The 23,866-nt window shown below is 38.9% G+C and overlaps 1 protein-coding gene and 1 long non-coding RNA gene across 10 annotated transcripts in view; both read right to left on the minus strand.

Moving 5' to 3' along the window:
* The window catches only part of ephb3b (eph receptor B3b), a 65,882-nt gene that overhangs the window by 40,531 nt on the left and 1,485 nt on the right, over positions 1 to 23,866 (minus strand). The gene's annotated exons all lie outside the window — the stretch shown is intronic.
* Positions 8,238 to 23,860, minus strand: LOC107834305 (uncharacterized). The gene is made up of 2 exons (XR_001660094.1): positions 16,685 to 23,860; positions 8,238 to 13,511 (listed from the first exon to the last, which is right to left on the minus strand). It is a non-coding gene; the product is annotated as an uncharacterized LOC107834305 (long non-coding RNA).

Below are 23,866 nucleotides of genomic sequence, written 5' to 3' on the forward strand. Positions count from 1 at the left end.
AGTTTAATGAAATCAAGTTTTTGCCCTCTTCTATTTGTCACTGAGGGACATTACAGCTCTGGGTTTGCTTTTCCTCACTGCCAAAAGGTACATAAAGCCGAGTACTTTGCATGGATTTCAGACTGCATGGCTTTTTTGTGTTCCTGTTTAGCCCATCATGTCTCAAGAGGCAATTTCTGACAAACAGTTCTTACCAGTGACTCTGCGACTTTGTGATAAATACACACAAACAAGTTTTTGTTGTTTGTTTTTCTACAGATTATTAAGCTGAGCTTGTCAGAGCAGAGCAAAACTGTTTCAATACAAGAAGAAAGGGCTTCGTTCACAGCACGAAGGACATGAGCAATGAAACACGTCTCCGTGTGTGTGTGTGTGTGTGTGTGTGTGGGTGTGTGTGTGTGTGCGTGTGTGCGTGTGTGTACATGTGTGTTTAGCTTCTGCAGCTTTCAAAGGCAGATCATTTCTCTTTTAGTTCCTGCTATTGGAATGGGTCACTTTGTTTTTCTTTTGTTGTTTTTAACATCCCTTTCTTCTTCTTTATCTTCTTTCTGCCTGGTTCTCTTTCTCTCATCTCCTTCTCTCTCTTTTCCCCTATCCTCCCATCGCTTCCACCCTCCTAATTACAACCCACAGAGGATCTGACACACAGGTAGCCCTGAGGGCAGCTGTCTAAAGAACCAGGTGTGCGTCTGTGTGAGGGAGCCTAAGTGCGTCAGCATGTTTGTGCCTGAATTTGTCCATTCATCAGTAAATGTACCTTTTGTTTTAAATTTGCTTCTTTCTCATCAGTATGATGGTAGAGATAAGCTAAGGTAGAAGTGAATGATCTACGTTTAAAAAAAAAAAATCTGCACATTACTGAAAACAGTGTTTTGCCATGTCTTGTTTTTATTCATTAAGTGCCTCTAACGGGAGGTGGAAACATTTTTTTTTTGTAGAACTGAACTGAACAAGAAGGTAGCACATATATAATTTCACGGATAAAAATAGTACAGGGCCAATTTTTTTTTTTTTTTTTTTTTTTTAATTTTGTGGGGGGGAAACAATCTGACTCTGTCTAGAGAATAGTTTTTGATAAGTTTTTTCATAAGTCTGCCCTGGACTCACATTAAATATCATTAGATCTGTTTTGACAATAAATCATCTTTACTTTCTGAGACTACAAAAAAAAAAATTGCTGTAAAACTTTAGCTACATTAAAATTCAAAAGAAGATAACCATGAGCATGGAAAAAAATCCTCTGTCGTTCACTTCTTCATCTTACTTTACATAACGGGTTTATCAAAAACAGAGTGAAACAGTGCTCTAGATGAAGAAATAAAATATAAAATGGTTCATAATGATGATGATGTGCTTTTTAACACAGAATGAACCTCAAGGTTTTCAATTTTGGAAGTCTCTGCATATCCAGTCCACAAGTACACACCACAAACAAGAGTTTTTTTTTTTTTTTTTTTCAAATCAACCAAATCCAACAACTTTAAAAAAAAAAAATTACCAGAAACACTGATTGTGTTTGGACGAGAAGTGCAAACAAAGAAAAACAGTATATCAAAATGTGCAACATAATGTGGACCAGAGCCTCATCATTCAGGCACACAACCACCACAGCAGTTGCCACAGTGGAAAATAAGCATCAGTCTGTTTTCAACAATTGATTGCTGGAAGAACAATCCAGAGGTAGTCGTTTCCTCATCTAAAACTCGAATTACACATGTAAGTGTAAGTTCTAGGCATTTTTCAAGTTTATGTCACATCTTGCAAATAAATAAATAAATAAATAAATACCACTATTGGTTAAATTCAGTCTTATTCATATGTTTACAAAAGCAAGCATATGTCCAGACATGCTTTGGGAACGTGCAGAAAAATACAGATATGGGAATGCGCGCAGACGGCTGAAATCAACAAACACGCCCGTCTGAAAGGGCCTGCACAATGTGTACTTGTCAGCCAGACAACATTTTCTGTACAATTGTTCACCTGTAAGATAAAGACTTCACTACTTGTCCTCAGATAAAGATTTTTAAATGTTGCAACAGAAAGGACCTTTTTCTTTTCAGTGCTGTGAAAGCTGCACTTCACATGCAGTGCGAGGGGAATGTGGCCATCGATTTGTCTTTCCAATGATGTGTTTCACAACTGGGTGGCAAGGACAGTCGACCTCTCTTCCCTCTTTCATCCATTTATCAATTTATCTTTAGTCAGACATGTCCCAGCGTGTGATTTACTGGGTTTTTAGTAATTCCAAAGTTTTGAGAAAAAAACCTGAGTATTAATGACTGTGAAATGTTGTCCGTTTGCTCTGGCATGTAATTAGAAAGGTTTTCACTTAAGGTTTAACAAAGTTCTCCCTGAAAGAAAACTGTTCGATGTTTTTGATTGTTTTAAGCTGGCTGCAAAATAATTCTCAGATTTACAGACAAAAGATACACCCGGCTAATGAAAATGGATGCATATTACACAATATTGGGTCCATGAGAGGTTTTAGGTTTCATCAATAATTATCAATTAACAAGAATCAAATTACATTACTTGGTGTATTTTATTATCTAATTCTAATTTGGTCCTGCTCTTAAAAACATTACACTTTTTTTATGTTTTTTGCAAATTTAAACATTTAAACTGTGTTTTAAAGAACGTCTGTTCACAGTGCATTTGACCAAACACCTTCTCACATTTTTAACTGGAGATGTTTAAAGACAGTCCTTTAAAAATCAGTGAAAGTTTACAGGAGATAGAAAGCTACAAAGTGGACACCGATTTTATTGCCCCTGGCGTGTAACAGTTAACAAGCAACAGCATTCTCACAGTGCTCATCTGTTATTCATATGTCTGTCAATGTTTTTTTTGTTTGTTTTTTACCAAGAATACCCAATCCTGCCCGATTTAAAAAAAAATCAAAAAGTGGCTTAAGCAAACTGTTAATATAATAGGGCAACAACCCAACAATGTCTTCTGCATTTTTTTTCTTCTAAATAAAAGTCTAAGTATTAGAGCCTCATAAGAGGCTAATAAAGTGAGGGCCACAAACATAAAGCACTAGATGTAAAGCTTTAGCTTTATATGGGAATAGATGGATGGATGGTCAATAATAATAGCATGCATGTATTTTTCCAGACGTTGTCAGATGTGACAGTAATTAGAATGGCTTTGCATGGCAGACTTCCTTTTTGCAAGAAACATTTATGAATCATAATATTACAACGCCCCTTGGTGCATCAAAATTACAAAGTTCTCTGTTGAAATATCAAATGAACTTGCAATCTACAAAGTACTGGTTGTTTTGTATCTTCGGTTTGCAAACTTTCATAGCGGAAAGACATGGTCCTCATTTTGAAATGATTACTTTAAGGACATAAAGTCTGCCTGTGTTTAACCACCCCAGGAAATGGGCACCACACCAGATTTCTGTAGAGACATGGAATGTTTATATCGCCCAACATGGAAAGAATTGCCTCAAACTTTTCCATAAATGAAACATTTTTTAAGCACATTCATCCGGGAAAGATTTTGCTCATATCCCCTCAAAGTTTTACAACATTTTAGAATTTAGTCAGAGTTTTCTCTTTTTCCAATAAAACAAAACCTCAAATGCCAACAGTAAGCATGATTTAAAGGAAATACAAGCTTATAAATTAAAGGTATACAAGCATGCACTAACGTCCTTGTCTGTGCACACCTTTGCGTGAGACGCTTAGATAGAATCACCCAATTTCCTGACTGATGACTCAACCAGCCACGACTGAAAAATGCAAACAAGCAAGTGAGTAGCACGTTTGGTTTTACCTGGAAGATGTGGATATGGAAATACCGACCCCGTTTTCAAATTTTGTGGGTGTTTGTGAGTTTGAAGCAATTTGTTTCTGTTTGTGTGTGGTAGAGCATTCTGGAGGGGTTGCTTTCACCCCAGCAGTTGATTTGTCTCATCTATTACTCTCCGAATCAGCATTATTACATGGAATATATGTTTAAAACACACCACAGTTAAGACTTCAACCACAGCGATTTCTGACCAACTTATAGCTGTGCCACACAGATGAAAGGAAAGCAAATGCAACCACACTGATACATATCAATGCACATGCAGCAGGTAATGATTTTAAGCTTTCAAAACCAGAGCTTTTGACACAAATAAAAGCAGCAAGCAGCCGAGGAAACTTTTGGGTTCCCTCTTCACTTTTTAACATGCATTTGCAGAAAGTGTGTTGCTTACGAACATGTTTCATCAAAGCATTCCTTTGTTTTTAATAGTAAAAATAGGTTTGCTCAAAGGCAGTTTAGCAAAGGGCAAACAGAAAAAAGTGCAGCGATGGATGGATGACATATACTTAACGATCTATTTTCTTTTTCCATAAATATCCAGATGTAGAAATAATTAAGATGCTTTTAAGGAACCCAGTTAATAGAAAAAACGCATAATATCCATTGAATACCCAGACATTAGCACTAATTAATGTGAATAAATGAACAAGCAGCTACTTATGCAACATAAAAAACAAACGTATATCTCTCCTGAATAAATTTTTATTTATTCAAAGCTTGTTACTGGTGTTCGTCTGTGCCTCATTATATGTTCATCCATAAAGGAAACATAAAAGGGGCAGCAGAGCCATTTACTCAGATAAAACAGTGTTGATACTCTTTGATATGCGGCCTGCTTCAGTGGCTCCTCTGTGGAAAGCGTTAATGAACAAATGACACTCCAGAGCTCCCAATCTGATAAGAATAACGTAAGGCGGTACAGAGAAACCAAGTGCCTCAGAGGTCACAAAAAGTGTGAACTATTATTTAATTACTCTTGAAATAAGCATTTAACTTAAATAACAGTCTTATTTAAAATCAAATTTTAAATCCTATGAAATTTCAATTAACTAGAGTTGCTGCATGGCATGCATATATGAAAGGTCTATTAGGTCTGTCTGCGCACAAAAATTCACCTAACACCTCAGTTTAGTTCAGGTATTAGTGGTGCACCTAAAACTGACAGGTGAGTGTCACGACTTCCTCCGAACACCTTCCAAGTCAAATTTAGAACATCATGTCAGTCGACGGTGGTTTTGTCAGGCCTCAATTTACCCTGACATCTTGGCTTAATCTCCTCCTACTCACACTGGTGCAGAATCCATGCCTGACTCTGAATGAAAACATTTCATTATCCTGATCGTCTAACCAATGATACTCCTACAAGGAGAATAAAAAAAAAAAAATAAACCAGTGTTTTCTTAGTGACAGCAAGTGATTCTGCGTCTCACACAACAGCATATGAAGAAAGAATGACTCATGCGAAAAAATACTGCATGGTTTTATTTTATGGGCGTGTAATGATGCATCAAGCTCATGTGAGGAGATGTTAAGCAACATTTTTTGTGAAAAACTAAGTCCCCAATCCTGCTACCACAAATATTTCTTCAACTCATATATTTTTCCTGTGCATCTGAAAGACTTCTGCAATCATAGCGCGAGTGATTCCAGTGAAATGTGCTGAAAAAGCTCCGCTTCGCTTGCAGGTGGCAGTGATATTGACGTTTGCTGCATCTAATTCAACAGAGGATCCTGATCACAGATAAAGCAGTGCTAGACTAAGAATTTACACAAGAGTTGTAGCCAGTGTTTTCTTTAGCAATGTTTACCCTTTCCTCTCAGGCATGATTTGTTTTAAAATTTGAAGTTACATGGTAAGAGAGACGCATATGGGATAACCCTTCATATGTCTATACTTTGGGGCACTGTGTGACTAAGTTGGAGGAGCAGGCACACCTTCTTCAGAGGCTATAGTCCTCCATCCCGTTGGCCTAGATAAATTCCTAGTCTCCGTCTTTTTTCTCCACTGTTTCCTGTCAAATACTGTTTAATAAGGGCCACTAGTGCCAAAAAAGGGGACATTTTTTCCACTTTTGTTCTGGATTCTATTACAGAATGCCAGAGTGGAAGTGTACAAAATGAACCTCCATCTAATATGTTTTATATTATCTCCACATAAATATGTCTCAGAGTTTCCCAAAAAATAAGAAAAAATAGAAACATAAAACGACTTTTAGGAAAAAAATATATTTTCATTTCTGGACCCAGAAATGGTGGCTTCAACTGTTTTCACAAGGCGGCCACAGGTTAAAACCAACTGAATAGTGCAATGAGAGACAAACAAAAAATATGGATCATCAATATTACGTAAATAGAGGCCCAGCATTTCGTCCCATCCCCAATGCTTTCAGCACAGACCCTCTCATTTCAACAAAGGAAATAACCTAATATTCTTGTTTTTCAAGATGCGTAGGGAGTGGCATAAAAACAAGGGATAAACAAGAGATAAAAACAATTAGGTAATTATTCGGAGCTTTGGGTGTGGCTACCATGGCTTTCTCAAAAACAACTGAAAAGAAACAAAGAAAAAAAAGTGGAGGAGGAACAGTAAAACGAAAATAAGAGACAAGTTAGAGAAAGAGGGTAAGACGGGACAAAAACCACAAAACGATTGACAGGTGAGTGAGGTAAGAAAGGAGGGAGAGGAAGGGAGGAGAGAACACAGGAAAGAAAAGGAGGATGGAGAGCCTATACACAGTCCCTCGTATTCCCACTTTTCCTGCTCTCCTTTCCGTGCCACCGTGTTTCTGGCATGCTGACATGCATTTAGACCTTCAGAGACATCCACAGTGTCCTCTGTATGTTCACGTGTTTGCCTGCAGTGTGTGGATTCAACATGAAGCCTGTTGGGAAGTGTTTTTGCTCATTGCTTTACTGCAGTCCAGGGAGCCATTGTCTACATCACCGCTGTCCTTTCCCCAGTTCTTCCCAGCCATTCTCTCCTTTCCTCGCTTTTCTCTTTTTCCATCCTCTCCGGTGTTACCTTGCTCCACTGCATCCATTCATAACAGCTCAATTGCTTTGGTAAAAGACTGTCTGGAAGAAAGAAGCACAGACTCCCGGGCCAAACTCGTACATGAGGCTGATAGCAGCAACTGTCCTAGGGGACTTCCGTATGAATTGCAGCGGAATCGTTTTATTGACGCTGAAAGCGGTGTTTGCATGTGTACGCGCACATTCACCTGTGCGCACGAATATTTGCTTGTATGGTTGGAAGCTGCCGATTAGTGGATCTCAGAAGTAAAAGGAAATATAAACATCCACTAAAATACACACTAATGCACAGTTTTTGTTTGAGAAGCTCTGCGGTGTTGCCTGGGCAGCTGCATTGTGCGTAAATAGCTACAACTGCTTTAATAGCAGGTTTCAGACTATTTTGTCAGCAATGGCTGACTCAACAATCAAAGCTTAAACAAGCTGTTACAATATACTTACATAATGCAAAGGCACACACATTATACTTAATAGATACAAATAAAAAGTAGACATGTTATTAATACACATACACATGCGTGCACACGTACACACACACACACACACACACACACGCACACACGCAAACATGCAAATCCTACTAGTTCACAGGGGGTATAGCCTAGAAAGAGCTAGAAAAATCCATTGAACAAAAGCCGTGGGTTTTTCAATGCCTGAGCACCACAAGAAAAGGGGCTTAGCACACAGCTTTGCCACTTTGTTTCCACAGACACAGAGTCTCTCACAAACACATGGCTTTTAAATTTCTTTGACTCTCATGGTGTATTTGTGCCTCTGCATCACTGGGCCATTGTTTCACTTAAAACATCCTCTGCTAACACAGCCATCTGCCAACGTATCAGCTCACCTTGCAATGCACTTCCAGGGCAGTGTGTAATGATTGTGTTTAATCTAATAAAAGATGGTTACTTCCTGTTCAGCCCGGAACAGCTGCCCCTGTGACTGCAGCAAGGGGCAAAGCCCCAATGCGGTCCACATTTTCCACATGCCAGTGGCTTCCAATTACTTTAAAATAGTTTACAAAAAAACACTGTGGTGGTAGAAACCAACAGTCTTTGAGGTTTGCTTGTTTAATTTCTCTTTCTCCTTGGAAACTTGAACAGACATTATAAACAAAATATCACATCTGGGAGAATGGGACTAGCGATTAGCATAGATTGCAACTAAATACACTAAAAGCTATCTTTTGGCTCATTGAGCAAGAACTAATGATTTATGAAGACACTGCAGGTTAATTATCAAGGAAGTTTTCATCACCAATTATTTCACTTTACCTTTGCCTGTGTGAAAAACAAAAGTTTCAGAAATTTTAGTGGATGAGTAATTATGCTCCACCCTGTGATCAAATAAATATTGTCACAGCTCACTTTTTTGTGCTGTTTTTTTTTTTTTCCAAAGAGGGAATAAGAGAAGAAAATGACTTGCAAAGCCCGGCTGGCTGGTGCCTCTTACATCAGCTCTTTATACATACACAGGTATTGTGAGACTTTACCTGCTTTCCGTGCCATTGGCTTTTCAGACAAAAAAAAAAACAAAACAAAAGGGACTGTGGGACAGTTAAAGTAAAGAATGCAGCCAACCAGGTCAGTGTTCGTGAAGGTACACACCCTTACTGTAACTATGTCAGAGTGCCTTCTTTTTTGTCTTTATATGTGAAAAAAATGTGTTTCTAAGTAGAATAGCAGGACCTGATTTTAAGAAAGGAAGCATTGCACGCAAATGCAATGCAACAGGAAAAGAATTAATTATATTATTCTATTTTTCCTCTGTTGTATTTGTTGCTACCTCTTGGTCAGGACTTCGTTGGCAAAGAGGAAATTTTTTTTGTGCTAGTAAAATAAAGGTTACCGTAAATAAAAATAAAAAAAAATACCAAGATGCACTTAACCATTTCATCCTTTCAAGACCAAACATCTACAAAGGGCGACTATGCATCATTATTCACATGGTTCTATTCTTTCTCTTTCCCAAATGCTTCCTTTCTTTCTTGTCAGTGTCTCTTTGTTCTTACTTTTATGACCGGCTCTCCCTTTTATACATATGGCTACTGCTCCCATTTATCTTGATCCCTTCCTTCTTCCTTGATGTGGGTTTCTTAGCTTTAAATATCTAGCCACCTTTTAAACTTTTAACTGGAGTACTTAATGTTTCTGCCCTGCAAAACCGCCATACTGGAGCTTCTTTTTGCATACGTTGGCAGCACAATCTTTTTTTTTTCTTTCTTTTTTTTTTCTTTACATGAGCAACATTTTATAGCCTATGATGATAAACAGCTGTATGGTAAGTTTTTACAAAAACAAAAACAAAAAAAAGAGTTTTTTTTTTTTTTTTTTTTTTTTTTTCTATTTATTTATTTTCCGGGCATTAAAACTCAGGTTAGTGGTGTGAAATAAGTGTTTATTTATTATTTGGAAACATTAATTTTTTAAAGTAAAAGGTGAGGGGGAGACACGATAATTACTTTGAGTTCTTTTTCCAACACTACCTATCTGCTAATGGCTTGCTGATATTAATCACGCTGATATGTTTTAGGTGGATGCTGTGTATCATGCTATCTTTACCTCTCCTCTTCTCCTTGTTGGGCGTCTATTCTTAATCACTGTTGAGTTAATTAATCTTACACTTGGCTGCTGTAATGACTTGTTAGATGTTCTCTGTGCAAATGGACTTTGTTTCTTTGGTAACTAAAATCACCTGTGAAGAACCAGTACGTAGAAAAGGGTAGAAAATGCAGAGAGAGTTTTTTGTAGTATTAATAAAAATGGACAACTAGGGTATGTTTGTATTTTATATGTTTTCTGTAACATCTTCTCATCAGTGCAGTTCTAGTCTTTTCTGGAATACATCTTGGAATAAGGATGCAGAAATACTAAAATGCTAACAGCAATGGTACAACTGCAGGCAGCATTAATTTCAATATTAACAACATAAAGGTTTTTAACATTGTCTCTAAACAAAGTCAATGTTCTAAAGGTAGAAATTGTATTGCACGTGTTTAAAACAAATAATGTATTGTGACTTCTTTTAGGTCAGAAGTTGATAAGATTAAAAACAACAAAAACAAAAACAACAACAACCAAATAAAGAATGTCAATTTTGCTTTTCTTCTGCTCATTCCAAGCCTAGATAAAGAGTTGCAACTGTAACATAAAAAAAAGAAGAATGGAAACCAGGAAGTTAATTTGTAGTGCCAAACAATTAAATACACATGTCCAATTATTTGGTTTAAATGGCATTGTCATTTAGAGACTTGTAGCAACTTTGAGGACAGCCAGAAGCTGTTTACTAAGGAGCTAGAAACAGAGGGTATTAGTAAAGCAATGCTAATGCACCATTGACACCACTTTACCTTGTACTTCTCTGTTACACTGTTAACTTGTTCCTCTCAATCATATAACACAGCAAGCCAAATGTGGGGGGAAAAGACATGAAACCAACCTATTGTTGTGGTTACATGCACAGAAACTGGCAGTGGGTATGCACAAAAAATTATATATGTACATTTTCATACACTGAAGTTTAAAAATATCTCAATTTTCAAATGCATCAGGTTTTTTTTAACTAAAATTTCTGTTTGTGGACAAGAAGTGCTAATGCAGAATAAAATCATAGATTTGCAAAATAACATGGCTGTGGGATTAGTTATTGGGCCATTTGGGAGTTGAAAGGATAGGTAATTATTTCTTTCTCATCTATTACCATGTCCATTTTACTAAATCCCCCAGATGATCACAGGCTTTTTGAATATTTCAACTTTAGAGAAACTCTTGTGCTTTATCTAGGTTTGGAATGAACAGAAATAAATAAGATATATTATTTCTTAATCCAATCCATGTTTACGTTTAAAAAGTTGCAAATAACCAAACTGTTCGATTAAAAAGGAATGTAAATCACTAGCAAATTGGGGAATGAAGGCCAGACTATAACCAGACTATAACAGCCCTGACATCCTACAGTGTTTTTAGCCCAGCTCAGCATTATCTGGTCAATCTCATGGTCAGGGATTGCTGGGGTCCCAAACCTTATTACATATTAATGTATTTAACCTATGGAGAACCCCCTCAATAGATAGCCACAGCACAGAATCCTGGCTCTGGGCAATTAAAAGTAATTGACGGATGGACAGACAGAGATCCAAGGCTGCTGGGGTCCATATGGCAGGGGGCTTTCGGAGGCCCACTGCAATTACATAAAGACCTCTGTGCATTGGCATGACACACGGAGAGCCCCCGACAGCAACACAGGAGAGAGAAGGTATAAATCAGGCTGCAGTTAGTCTTTCTTGCAAAGGCTGATAAGGACACACATAGCATATACGCACTTACACATGTACAAGTGGCAGGGAACTAAATGCCAGAATGCAGAAAATTCACACACCGTGCATAAAATGGAACAGAGAGAGGACTTATTTTTTTTCCCCTCTAACTGTAAAAACAACAAACGGAAACACATGTCACCTATAATTGTCAACGATCCTCACGACAAGGAAGTCCAACAATCCCAAGGCCAAAAGATTATTCATTTCCTCCTGTGTCATATAAATGCATCTTGATGCACCAGAGTAGATCTCAAAGGAAGACACTGGGTGTTTGTCAAAACAAGGAAGACAATGAGCAGAGTCTAAAATGAGTAAGGCTAAAACTTAATTGTTTGGGTGAATAATCTTTGATAATTTAGAGCAAAGATAGTTTTTTTCAGTTTATAATTGTTCCTATCTTTTCATCCTCCTATTTCCTTTGGGGTATGAAGGAGAGATGTAGGCTACCACAGTTAATGTATTATTCACTCTTTATTGATGTGTAACTAAAACTAGCAGTTTAGAGGGAGTGGGGTGTCACCAGTTATCCACCACCTTCACTTTCACACACTAGCCACAGGGCAGCCAGGCATGCATTGATTAACATGCTGACAGAAAATGCACATTTATGCATGCAGATGTTTCCCTGGATCTAAGCCATAAACATCTGTCACACAGGTATCACTGAGTGTATTGAGAGACCTAAATTAGGCATGTTCATTAAAATGTTAGACTACAATGACACCAAACATCAAAAGTATGTCTATGCTTTGGGGTGGGTAGGTGAAAATCTTTGTTATCAAAGCTTAAAAGAAAATAATACAGAATGAGCTAAATGTTTGTTTTCTTCTATAAGAGGAGAGGGGAAACAGGAAGCACCAAAAATATTATTCGGCTGTCTCTTAGTGATAAGTACACAGACTTGCAGAACCACTTGTTGGTCGAAGTGAAACAGGCAGGGTAAGTAAAGCTCAGGGTGTGGATCAGCCTTGACCCAATTAGTCACTTGAACCAGCCTGGAATACAACTGAGTCCTTAGAGATTTTAGTCTGTGTATCTGACTCTGGATCGCTGTTTACCGGATTCCAAAACCACACCACACAAGGCCCCACTGAATAAAGACAGTCGCCCAAAATGGTGACTTTATTAGTGAATGAAATGAAAAAAAAAATGCTTTTGAAGTATCTAGATTTGAGGTTGGCACAAGATACAGAATTATGCTACTGAAAAAGCTTTGCTTAAAGTAAGTGAATCAATAAAGTGAATAAAATCATGGCTATGTTAAAAAAAAGCCCCTTTTCACTCCCATGACAAATACGTTGTGTTTCTTTAAATATGCTTTAGTATTCCATGGCTGTCATGGCTCAACACATCCAGGCTGCTCTGGTCTTAGCCTAATGAACAGGTGAAGAATTCCTCAGACAGATGGCAATGGATATAGATTTTTTTTAAAGTGTGGCCTCATTATCCCATGTGGGGGCACTTTATCCAGTACCACAGAAACACAACACCAGGCAGCGTGAGTTGTGTAACGTCAAGGTCAAATTGGGTGTTACACTTTGGTGGTGCACATTGACAAAATAGGGTCTAAAAATTGTCTGGAAGCAGAGCCATTAGTGAGAGACTAATTGGGGGTGGGGGGCAAGTGGTAGGGGTCGAAGCCAAGATTCATAAATAAGTAAGTGCAGGGGCAGCTTGGTCGCTTAATTAACAAAGCGTGAAAAAAGGGTGTGAATCCCATGAGACACCAGCCCAATCTGGTTTAAGGATGGGCAATAGGCAGCAATCCTGTCTGTCTTTGTGGGATTGATTGATAGCATGCTAAATTGAATTTCTAATCATCACCACCCTTTTAGTTTCCGGACCCTGGAGGATTTACAAAGGCCAGAAGTGTCAAAGGAGGCAGTGCTTTTGTATACCTGTTTCTAACACTGTTGCCATAAACACGCACACACACACACACACACACACACACACCAAATCAACCTATGTTCGCCTGAGCATTCCCATCTGCCCAGGGGTTATCTGACTCCCGTATGTGTTCTCGCTTGCACTTTCATGTGTTTGTCGATTGTTTTCACACTCTAAGTCATTTGCCTCACCATTTTAAACCAAGACATCCCCTTGCAACTCACACTTAGACACCCTCTTCCACCTAGAGCAGCATCTTAAGTTACAGGCAACTGTGAACCATCTGCTTATTGTTTTTTTTCTTTTCAACCATTTCTTCAAAGCTAATCTTTCACATTGTCCAAGCTGACAGCTGGGGAACGCACTTTTTTTTTTCTTAATAAAAAGCCTAGGGCAACAATGACATGTTAAAAGCGTACACCAAACCTGTCATGTAAGTGTTGGTCTTTGAACTTTCTTTTGTTTCCCTTTCCTGTATATTGAGTGCCATTTGGCTTTTGTGAGATGAAGAATACAGTTGCAGCCACTAGAATGTGTGGAACCGATATATATGTATCCCACAGCTTTGAGCTGCTACCTTTTCTCTCCAGGCACATAACAAGCAGAGGTATATTGACACTGAAGATCTAATTAAGTACTAGACAGTAACAATATCACCTGTCTCCTACCTGCTTACTGTCAGGATTGGGATTTTACCATAGATAAAGGTTGTGTAGATCAATCCAAACTGACAGACTACAAAGCCTTACCTTCAGAAAATGCTTATAGGATATCTTTTTAGTTTAACTCAATTACCCCAGATGTATCCCAGTGTTAAGCCCAAGAAAATCTATTACCATTTGAGTAAAAAGTAAACTGACATCCTATACAAGTAAAGTTATGGTGACCAAAGTCATTCTGATATGAGACGATGCTCAAACCTTCACATTTTTCAAAAGCTAAGGTAGTTTTGAACTATGTGGCAAAAAGGATGGCTTGCTCTTTTGCTCTTTTCACTTGTTCAATTAATATTTTTGCCTCATCTGCCTATCCCTTGTTATAGCGCACAGTGTATAACTGTGATAGACTGGTGACCTGTGAAAGGTGTATGCCGTCCTAGCCTGGTGCATCTCTGCAATGATTAAAGGGGCATAGAAAATGGATGGATGGCTGTAAAAGCCAAAAATTGGTTCAGTTTATATTGAATCAAAGCCTGTATGTATGATTTGTGAGCAGAGAGGTTGTGCAAGTTAAAGACTGTGGGTAGTAAAAGGCATTGGTAGAGAACAGTAGATCTTACATTTCAGGTCCAATTGTGTGGAAGGAAACTTTGTTTTCCAGGCCAAGAGTTGGGCCTCTGTGTTGGTAACACGCTGCATTGCAATTTCTTTCCTCAAACAGATCTCACAATCACAGCCTTCAAAATTATTTTTGACTTTATTTTTTTTTTTAGAATATCTACCCGTCCTTCATTCTTTCACCCATAAACTCCGTGGAAGGGTGGAGTACTATAGGCATCATAGCAAAGATAAAACACAGATGAAACTTTGCATCTTCTGATCAGATATTGATGCAATCTAGAGTTATGAGACATGTGACTTTAGCTAAAGAGTTAGGAAAACTTTAGAAGATGTCTTTTCTGATCTTTTCTGTTTGCACCGTTTCTTGCATACTGCCACATAACTTCAAAAAATGCCACGTTTCTGTGAAACCAAAGCAGACAGAAAATAAGGGGGTCTTTGGACTGCCTAGATGTTTCAAACCCCTTCCTCTTCTCTCAATCCTCGCGCTTCCCTGCTGCTCTGGCAAGACAGGGAGGAAGATCGATTGGGTCTGACAGAAATAAAAAGAACAGAGCCAGCTGATTGATTCATTAGCTGAGCTGTGAATGACTGGTGATTTGCGCTCTGACCCCAACGAGAGGTTGCAAGGGTGAAGATTTTTAGAGGGTCTGAATAAATGTGTAATGTTTGGAGGTAATTTGTGCATACATTTGTGCGGTTGAGCAATTAAGCAACTGTCATTATTCGTTTGAGTTAGACGTGTGTTCGAGATGGAAATGAGAGGTCAGGAGGGACTCCCATCGAGTGTGAAAGGGGAAAGAGAAGCTGTTTATAGTCTGACTTGGCACAAAGGGAGGGGGTAAATCAATATAGCCCAGCACTTTCATCTAGCTCAATGTGGTTCACATTATCTGAATAAAAAAAGGAGCTAACAAGGACCATGTTCAACAAATATAGAAATACACTGAGAAAACAACAAAATTATGAATTATGAGTGGTTTTCCAAAATAATTGCAAATGAGAAATTGTGGCATGCGTTTATCTGTACTCCTGAGTTAATACTTTAGAATCACCTTTTCCTACAATTGTAGCTTCTTGTCTTTTGAGGTATCTCTCTATCTGCTTTGCACACTGAAGGCACTTTTCCTCATTCTTCTTCACAATGTGCAATGGTTATATCTCAGTTGGTTAGCATGAAGATCATATTTGTACATTGGCTTTCAAGTCTTAGGTTGGATGGGATTTTTTGTAACTTATATGTATATATACATTTCCCTAAATCATTCCATTGTAGCTCTGGTTGTATGGTTGGGCTGTTACCTTCCTGAAAGGTGAACCTCCACTCCAGTCTCAAGTATCTTGCAGATCCTAACAGGCATTCTTTAGAAACTGCTCTGTGCTGATCTATTTTTCTAACAAATCTGGCCAGTTTTCTTGTTTCACTTGACCAAATTTGATCAAGTTCAAGGGGTGGAAATACTGCAACGCAATGGGAATCTTCTTAATCAGTAGTTGATAGACAGTTCTGATTTTATAAAACTAATAGTAATGAATTAATCCCACCTCTATTTGCAACTAAAAACAGGGGGTTATCTCTTTCACACATACGTCTTTAATTTACATCTCAGTCTACTGGACAGGCGGTAGGACTCTCTAGATAAAAAGCAACATCTTTACAATTACTGCACTGCCTTTCTGAAATGCTAGCCTCCAAATGTGATGTTTAGGTGCTTAGACATCCTTTATATTGTCCTCTAAGCTGTACACATATTTAAACCTTTAAAGTTACAATGTCACTTAGGCTTCACATCAACCCTGGCTGAGGTTAAATAAATGCTCTTCGCAGCGGGCAGCTTCTGAGGAAGGTTGTGGTGGAACCATGGGGATTATGTAAATATCTTCACAAAGGTTGCGTGTGATTGGTCCCGCTGCCACTGAAATGTGTTGGATTTGCCTGGGGTGAGCTGAGCAGAGGAGTGTGTTTAGGAAGTTCGGGGGAATCTGCTGAACTGTTGATAATGGAACATGGGTCTGGGTTAAACCTGTTGCTATTACTCAGAAAAACCAGAAGAAAAATGATGAAAAATTTTACTGAATAGGACAGAGTTCTTCTTCCCTGAAGGTCTTTTGAAGTGCACATGAAGTGGAGCTGTAAAGTGTTTTTGACACAGAGGATAAGAAGCATGGCGAGTGTATCAGCCTCCTTCTGCAAAAGCCAAACTCAACATGAACAGGACCGCTTTCACACAGTTCAACGCACAAAGAAAAAATATTGACCATTTGAGCAACTTTTTCTCTCAAACAGAAATTGCTGTTAATTTTCACAGACATTTAAGCCCATCATTTTAGCTGATACCAAAGCTCTTTATTAAAAAAAAAAAAAAAGTAACAACCTTCACACACAAGCTGACTCAGGCTCTCCATTTAAAAATGCACAAAAGTTGCTTCTCTTTTCTTAAAAGGAATAAGGCCTGGAGCTAAGCCGGTTTCCTCAAAAATGTTGAGTTATTAACCACCCGGCTATGGTTCAATTCAACAAAAAAAAGACTACCTTTGCTGCATTCTATTTCCCTCATTTCTCTTTTTTTACATTTTACAAGACCAGAAGAGGCTGAAACCAGGTAATTCCCCTCAAGCCTCAGTGTTTTACAGTTGTGTCCACTCTCTCCACACAGATGTAATGGGCCCTTTTTAAATAAAAATATCAAAGATCTCTTTCTGCTCCGTTGGCAGAAATTTGTTACAAGAGTCCGAGGCTCGTAAAGAAACAGTAGGAGGAACTGAGTTTGAAAAGCTGCTGGAAGGAGAAATCTACTCTTTTGAGCTCCACCCTTTGAGTCTGTGTCACACAGCCTAATAGTTGTCATGTGTCCATTCTCGGTAGTGCGGATCCAACATGCAAAACCTTTATCTGCAGACTGGCAGTGGTGCTAAAGAGAGGTCCCTAACATAACTTATGTGCTGTGGTTATGCTTTGAACATTCTCCACTTGTGAGTCTCAACAGTATTCAGTGTCTAGAAAAAGAATCCATACCCCTCAACATTCTGTCATATTACAACCACAAACCCGTGTTATACACTAGCCCATAGTAGAACACGAAAGTCAAGTGGGGGCAAAGGGAAACCTGGCATCCATTCAAAAAAGTGTATTGTGAAAAACATTTAGCACCTTAAATGTGATACCTATTAACACAAACTACGGCAACCAATTTTCTTTAGAAGTTACCAAATTAGTAAATAGATTCTAGTTGTGTGTACTTCAGCTTTAGCATTAAAGCAGAGGTTTGCTAGCAGACATTACTGAACAAGTAGCATCAGGATAGACATTTAAGACACTGCAGAAATGATCAATTTCAACCAGGGCTGGGTTGAGAAACAATTTCGAAAGCACATCGCCTCAACCTACAATCTTGATGATGAAACATGGAACATCATGGCAACATCATGGCGTGGGGAGGCTTGTTTCCAATGGGGCCAGAGAAGCTAGTCAATACATCAAAATGAAAACAGGAAGCAAGTTGAAAACTCCAATACAAATATGATGGAAAAGTTATCTTTTCTTGTATCTGCCAATAAGCAGAGGTAAGCTGCACTCACATTTTTTTTTTCTACAAAATACGCACCACCTTTCAATGGTATTTTTATGCACTGCTGGAATTAGAAGGACCCCAGGAGATTGATTGTTTTATGACTATTGTTAAAGACCAAGACTTGCCGAGGGATGTGAGGTCCGCCTAAAAATATTCCATGAGGGGATCAGTTCTTGGCCTGTGGGTGGAGGTCATGGGGCGTGGGTTTGCCGTGGGTGGAAATCTCAGCAGGTACTAACTCAGTAATAATCTGGACAGTTTGACACATGGTAATCTCAGCTGCGCTTTATGGGCATCCGGTGCAGACAGGGGCTATAAAACATCAACTCTGATGGCCATTAATATTACGCTGAACATTTCACCAGCATTTTGAAAGTCGTTTATATATTTCGGTGAGAACCTCGGAGAAGGCCCTTGCCTATAGTAGCTTCCTTTCATCTGTACTTGTACAGGAACCTTCGATATAAGTTGATTTTTCAACTAAAACCATAAACAGCTAAAGTGTACACTAAGTCGACTAACTTAATTATTTTCCCACACACTAAATTGTAAACACAGATGACGGAATGTAAGTCTAAAAGTGTTTGTTTTCTCTAGCCAATTGTGCGTGGATTATCTACAGCTGCAATGAAAACAAAAGTCACTCTGGTATTATCCAACCTTCTTTTTCATTTATAAATGCTAAAATAGTATATCCATCCCTCTATGCAGTTATCACGTTACATCTTTTTTTAATCCTCCTCACTTGACACCCAGACACACTGCACCCCCAGCAATGCACACACATAAAAACACTCCCCTATCTACGTATCCCGACCAATAAACACACTCCTTCTGTTTAGATGTACCACCCATCTTGCACTCCCTGCAAGCGCAAAATCTCTCCCTGGCTCTCTTTCACTCCCTCCGTCTGTGTCTCTTCCTTTCTGTCTCTGTCGTTCTGCTTGGCCGCCTGCAGACAGCAGCAGTGTATGTGCGCATGTGTGCGTGCGTGCGTGCGTGTGTGTGTGTGTGTGTGAGACAGAGAGAGAGACAGAGACTGTGTGCGTGCATGGTGGGCAGGCTCAGAGACATTCCCCCTCCCAGGCTTGCTCTCAACAGTGGGTGTCAAAGACCTGCCATCCCACAAGGCCCCTCTGTTGAATGCCAGGATAGACTTCCCAAACAAATGTCACACAAATGATTCGTCCATAAAAACTGTATACATACTCTGAAATTTTGAGTGCTTCAAATGGAAATCCTGTTTGGGAAGCCACTCATGCCACTTTGTACTACAAAGAATAGTTTGTAAATTAATACTGATATAGAGTGACAAAGGTGACAAAATCTGGAAACACTGGTCACATTCATTTGACTTATTTCTCAAACCTACATTTAGTTAAGTAGGATTGATGACACAGTAGCTTGTCACCGTCGTGTGGATGAAATATGCCTGCCTCATAAATGACAAGGTCATATAATTAATGGTAATACATGCACAATATTTAAATATGCTGCAATCAGATGTATTATTGAGAGTAAGATGAACCAGATCATTACCTAAAGCGATCCACTGTGTACTTTTAAGAATCTAAAATGTAATTTGCAACTGCTTTATGATAGCCATAAGGTTTTATGAGATTCTGACAGGATGATTACTCTGAGTAACAATGCCAGTTTCACAGGTTTCATAGATTTAAAAGATAAAAGATATTTACAGTATTTTATCTCACACGGACAAGCAATAAGTCAGGCTACTGCTAAAATAAAATCACATTAAAATTACAATTTTAACAATGTTATCTTAAGAATGAATTTATTGGGTTTTTTATTTTAATAGACAAACTATTTAAAAAAAAAAAAACATCATATAAATTAAGATGAGTAATATTACTTTTTTTCAGTTCTGCACCTTTTAAGGAAACACAAGTGTAAAAAGGTAATATAAAGTGATAAGTTTGTTGGGCTATATAAAGTGGTGTGTAACTTGTCACTGCTTAAGAGACCTACTGTCTTTGAAGAAGTGTTACTGTAAAATGAGTGACAGCCTGTGATTTTCACAGTCTGAAATGTCTCCCAGAACACTATTTTTATTTTTTTTCACACTTTTAAGTAAACAAAGAGCAGCTGAGCCTTCTTTCAGCCAGTTACCAGGGAGTGTGTATCAAAACCATCATGCTACACGACACTGGAGAAAACTGGTCACTCAGTGGGATCTTGTTGAAAGGACTATTTAAAATATTTTTTTTTAAAGTTTAATGCTTAAACTTTACAAAAGAGTACATCATTTTCTTTCTCACTGTCCTACTCTACCATCCTTTCCCAGGTGAACGGACACCCCCGCAGGCCGAATATGGCAGCAGATTATCTGCGTATGAAATTCCAGTGTGGCGATGTCGCCATTTAATTCATGAACCATCGGTAGGTGAGCATGAGCGCTTGTTACATGCCTGCTCGATCTGAAAGGACTGTCAACTCTGCTGCAGATCTCCGGGCCTATGACCCAAATCCGCCCCTCAAACCCAGCCACCATCACCAGCGCGCTTCTCCCACAGCACCCCGCCCCAGCTCCTCAAAATGTCGTCATCCACTCCTCCATTTTCCCCCCAGAACGCTCCATACACCAATCTGAATCTAAGTCAAAGTACATCTGTTCAACATGGCGTCAGTCTATAGCATATGACCCGATGACTGGCTCGAATCCCCTGCCGAGTTCAGTATAAAGGGACACTGACGAGGGTGACAGACTGGCACAGTTGTTGTGTCTCATCTCTTTTTTGTGATTTCCTTAAATCAAACTGTTACAAACAGCATGGACGATAATCAAAAAATATATATATTTTAAGGTACAGTAAGTGATGACACATTTTTAAAACATAGATAGATAGATAGATAGATAGATAGATCAGTTTAAGTGGCTGAATGACTTTGCTTTTATTTTGCAAATTCACTTTCACGCCTCTTTAGCCCAATTCCACTCAGCCCTTGTAATAGCCACCACAGTCACTAATACTTCCCTTTGTTACCCTAAATACATTTGTTCAGTAATTTGCCTCTGAATGTCATGTAGAGGAGATCCCAGAGAAAAGTTTGACACAGCAGCTTCCCGTGTGAGCCCCGCTGAGGGCCCACACAGCCTGATCCTGCGTCTATAAGCATGGAGGCCTTATGGCACAGCGAGCACGCTGGACAAATGGCCCCCACTAACTCTCTTTATTGCAAAGGTTAATTGTTCTTAGCGAGCGGCGAGACGCCTCAAATGATCTATTGGAACTAAATTGTATCTTTTATTTCTTATTGTCGAAGCGACTAAGTTTTACTGAGTATCTTTTAGGTCTGTTTCATAGATAAGTAACAAAATGTATGCCTTTAAAATATTGCTTTAATGAAGTTGCATCCAGTTTCTGTATTTTATATTCTTAATTTAAATGTTAAACGCATTTTTATTTTTTTTTTGTTTGTTTTTTTTTACGATGTCGACGGCCAGGTCAGGGCGGGTATCCCTTGTCAGAGCGAGGGGGGAGAGAGAGGAGAGAAATAAATCATGTGAGGAGGGTTCGATGAGAAATGTGCCAATTGAAAACAGGCACAAGAAAACTCCTGCGGAGGTGTGATCTCACCCACATAAAAACATGAACATGCGCCACAAAGGGCCTGCTTGTGCGTAATCGTGCCACGAAATAAACAGCCTTAAATAGAAGGGGGAAAAAAAGGCATAGAGTGGGGAAATCCTGAGCGGTGACTGTAAGGTCCGTTTGTCTTTGTTTAGACATAAAATGTAGAAAGCCGAGTTTAAAATTCGCATTAAACTACGATCACACACATATTACTTAAGAATAAAACGCATCACTTGAAGTAAGTTGTTTTTTTTTTTTTTTATTCTCAACCTTAAATATGAACATAAGCGCAAAACTCCCCGTAATTCAAGCATTTGTGGCTTTAAATATAAATCAGCGGGACATGAAGTGGAGCAGTACCAAAGTGTCCTGGGTGTTATTAAGTTCTGGTTAATACATTTTTGTGTTGTACTTTTTTCCTCCTCCCATCACAGGTAATTTACACCGAATGGTAAGCAAACTGCCTCTGCAACCACAGCGGACTGTCATCGAAGCAATTTGTCTCCTCAGCTTTCCAGCAGCTGAAGGTTCAACAAGCCAAGGCCTCATGCATGCAGCTATTCCCCACCGAGGAATACGCTGACCCTAATGGGCACCGCAACAAGCCACGTCGCACTTTGATCAAAGCGAGAACGGCGTGGATTTGTAATCTAATTAAAACCAGTAAAAAAAATAAAAGTAAATAACAGGGAGAGAGAGAGAGAGAGAGAGAGAGAGAGAGAGAGAGAGAGACGAAAGCACTAAAAAGTACCATAAAAGATGATTCCTTAATTTGAAAACGAATCAGCTTGACGTCCCATCATTCAGCACAATGCGTAGACAAATTGAAAGAGAAATGGCACATTATAAGCAAAGCACCTATTATTTGGATTTTTTTTTTTTAGATTATCATGTAATTTATTTATTTTTTTCCCTAAGCAACCACGTTTACCGAAACCTCTCCGTGTAATTGTGTCATAATTGCATTACAGACAGTAAACTACATCTGCAGGATGAAAGACCCCAGCTTTCATTATTACATTTAATTCAACTGATTATACACAAGAAACAGCACGGGGAAGGAAAACATTAATTATTTCCTCGCAAGTGTCGCCCTGGGTGCCCCGGCGACCCGGAGGAGAAGCGCTTCGCTCCCCGGTCGGTTCCTCCTGTTTCCCTCGACCTTGTTGTGATCATGATGCACCAGAAACAAGTTCCAGCAGAGGCCCATAAATCATGAGCTCGTATTAAAAATCATAACAACATCCTCAACCTGGTCAGTCGGGTGCAATTTATGGCATAGGTCAGGCAGGGAATAGACTGTTATAACGAAATAGTTCAAATACACGAAGCACGGTCCGCAGCAGCGCGAACCGAGATCACTTTCTTTCTGTTATTCCCCATAATGCCCGTCTGTGTCTACCTTTCTAGCTCCCCAAGAATTCACTCATTCGCTCAAGCCATGTGTTTTAAGTCAGCGGTTCCCAACTGGGGTCCGGTGACCCGCAAGGGTCAGAGAGAAGGAGCCAGGGGGTCCCAGGGAAAATAATCGCCAACATTTTGCCCAGAGGAAGTTTGACGGACCAATAAAATACATTTGGGAACGTTCTTTTTCATGGCAAGGCGCTTAAGAAATCAACACTTTTTTTCATGTTTTTTTTTTCTTTCTTTTTTTTTCTTTTTTTAGAAAGGGGTTCCATTGTTTTTTTTCTGTGTATTTTTGTTTGCCAGGTCCGGGTAAATTAAGAAAATGCGACAGTAAAAATTAGTAACAAGACTCAGGTTCACAAAAGCAGCACGAGAAGTTTTCTTGGGACGTTATGAATAACACCCCTCGTTTAAATACAGCTACAGTAAAGCCATCGCTTAATTCACAAAACGGTTTCAGAATGCACTTCAATCCTGTCTCAAATTGTAAAACACATAAATATGTGAATGGAAGCGCAATTCACTTGCGGTCACACGATAAACTTTTCAGGTGGGCTGTGCAGTCAGATCGAGAAACAAACAGAATTTAAAAAAAAAGAAAAAGAAAAAGAAGTGCTCACTGAACCAGTGGCCCACTGTCCTACTTTCCTACTGGCATCGGAAACTAATGTGCGCCTTGCCTGAAAACCAAGCATCCAGAGTTCAAGCTCCAGGCCCCTTTCTCTCAGCCTTCTTTCTATCATATCTCACAAGTAACATGGGGAGATGCACCAAACGGTACTAAGCAATAGAGAAAGAGAGTAGATTGCTTAAAGAAACGACAGATTGAGTTTCCCATTGATTTTACGCACTGAAAACAGGACTCAGCTAAAACAGATGGTCCCTCTGTCGAAGCAAATTACTGTAAATAACTAATCAATATTGTTTTACTATATATTTACTATA

The sequence above is a fragment of the Poecilia formosa genome, unplaced genomic scaffold (assembly GCF_000485575.1).
Source record: "Poecilia formosa unplaced genomic scaffold, Poecilia_formosa-5.1.2 Scaffold10, whole genome shotgun sequence".
Lineage (NCBI taxonomy): Eukaryota > Metazoa > Chordata > Actinopteri > Cyprinodontiformes > Poeciliidae > Poecilia > Poecilia formosa.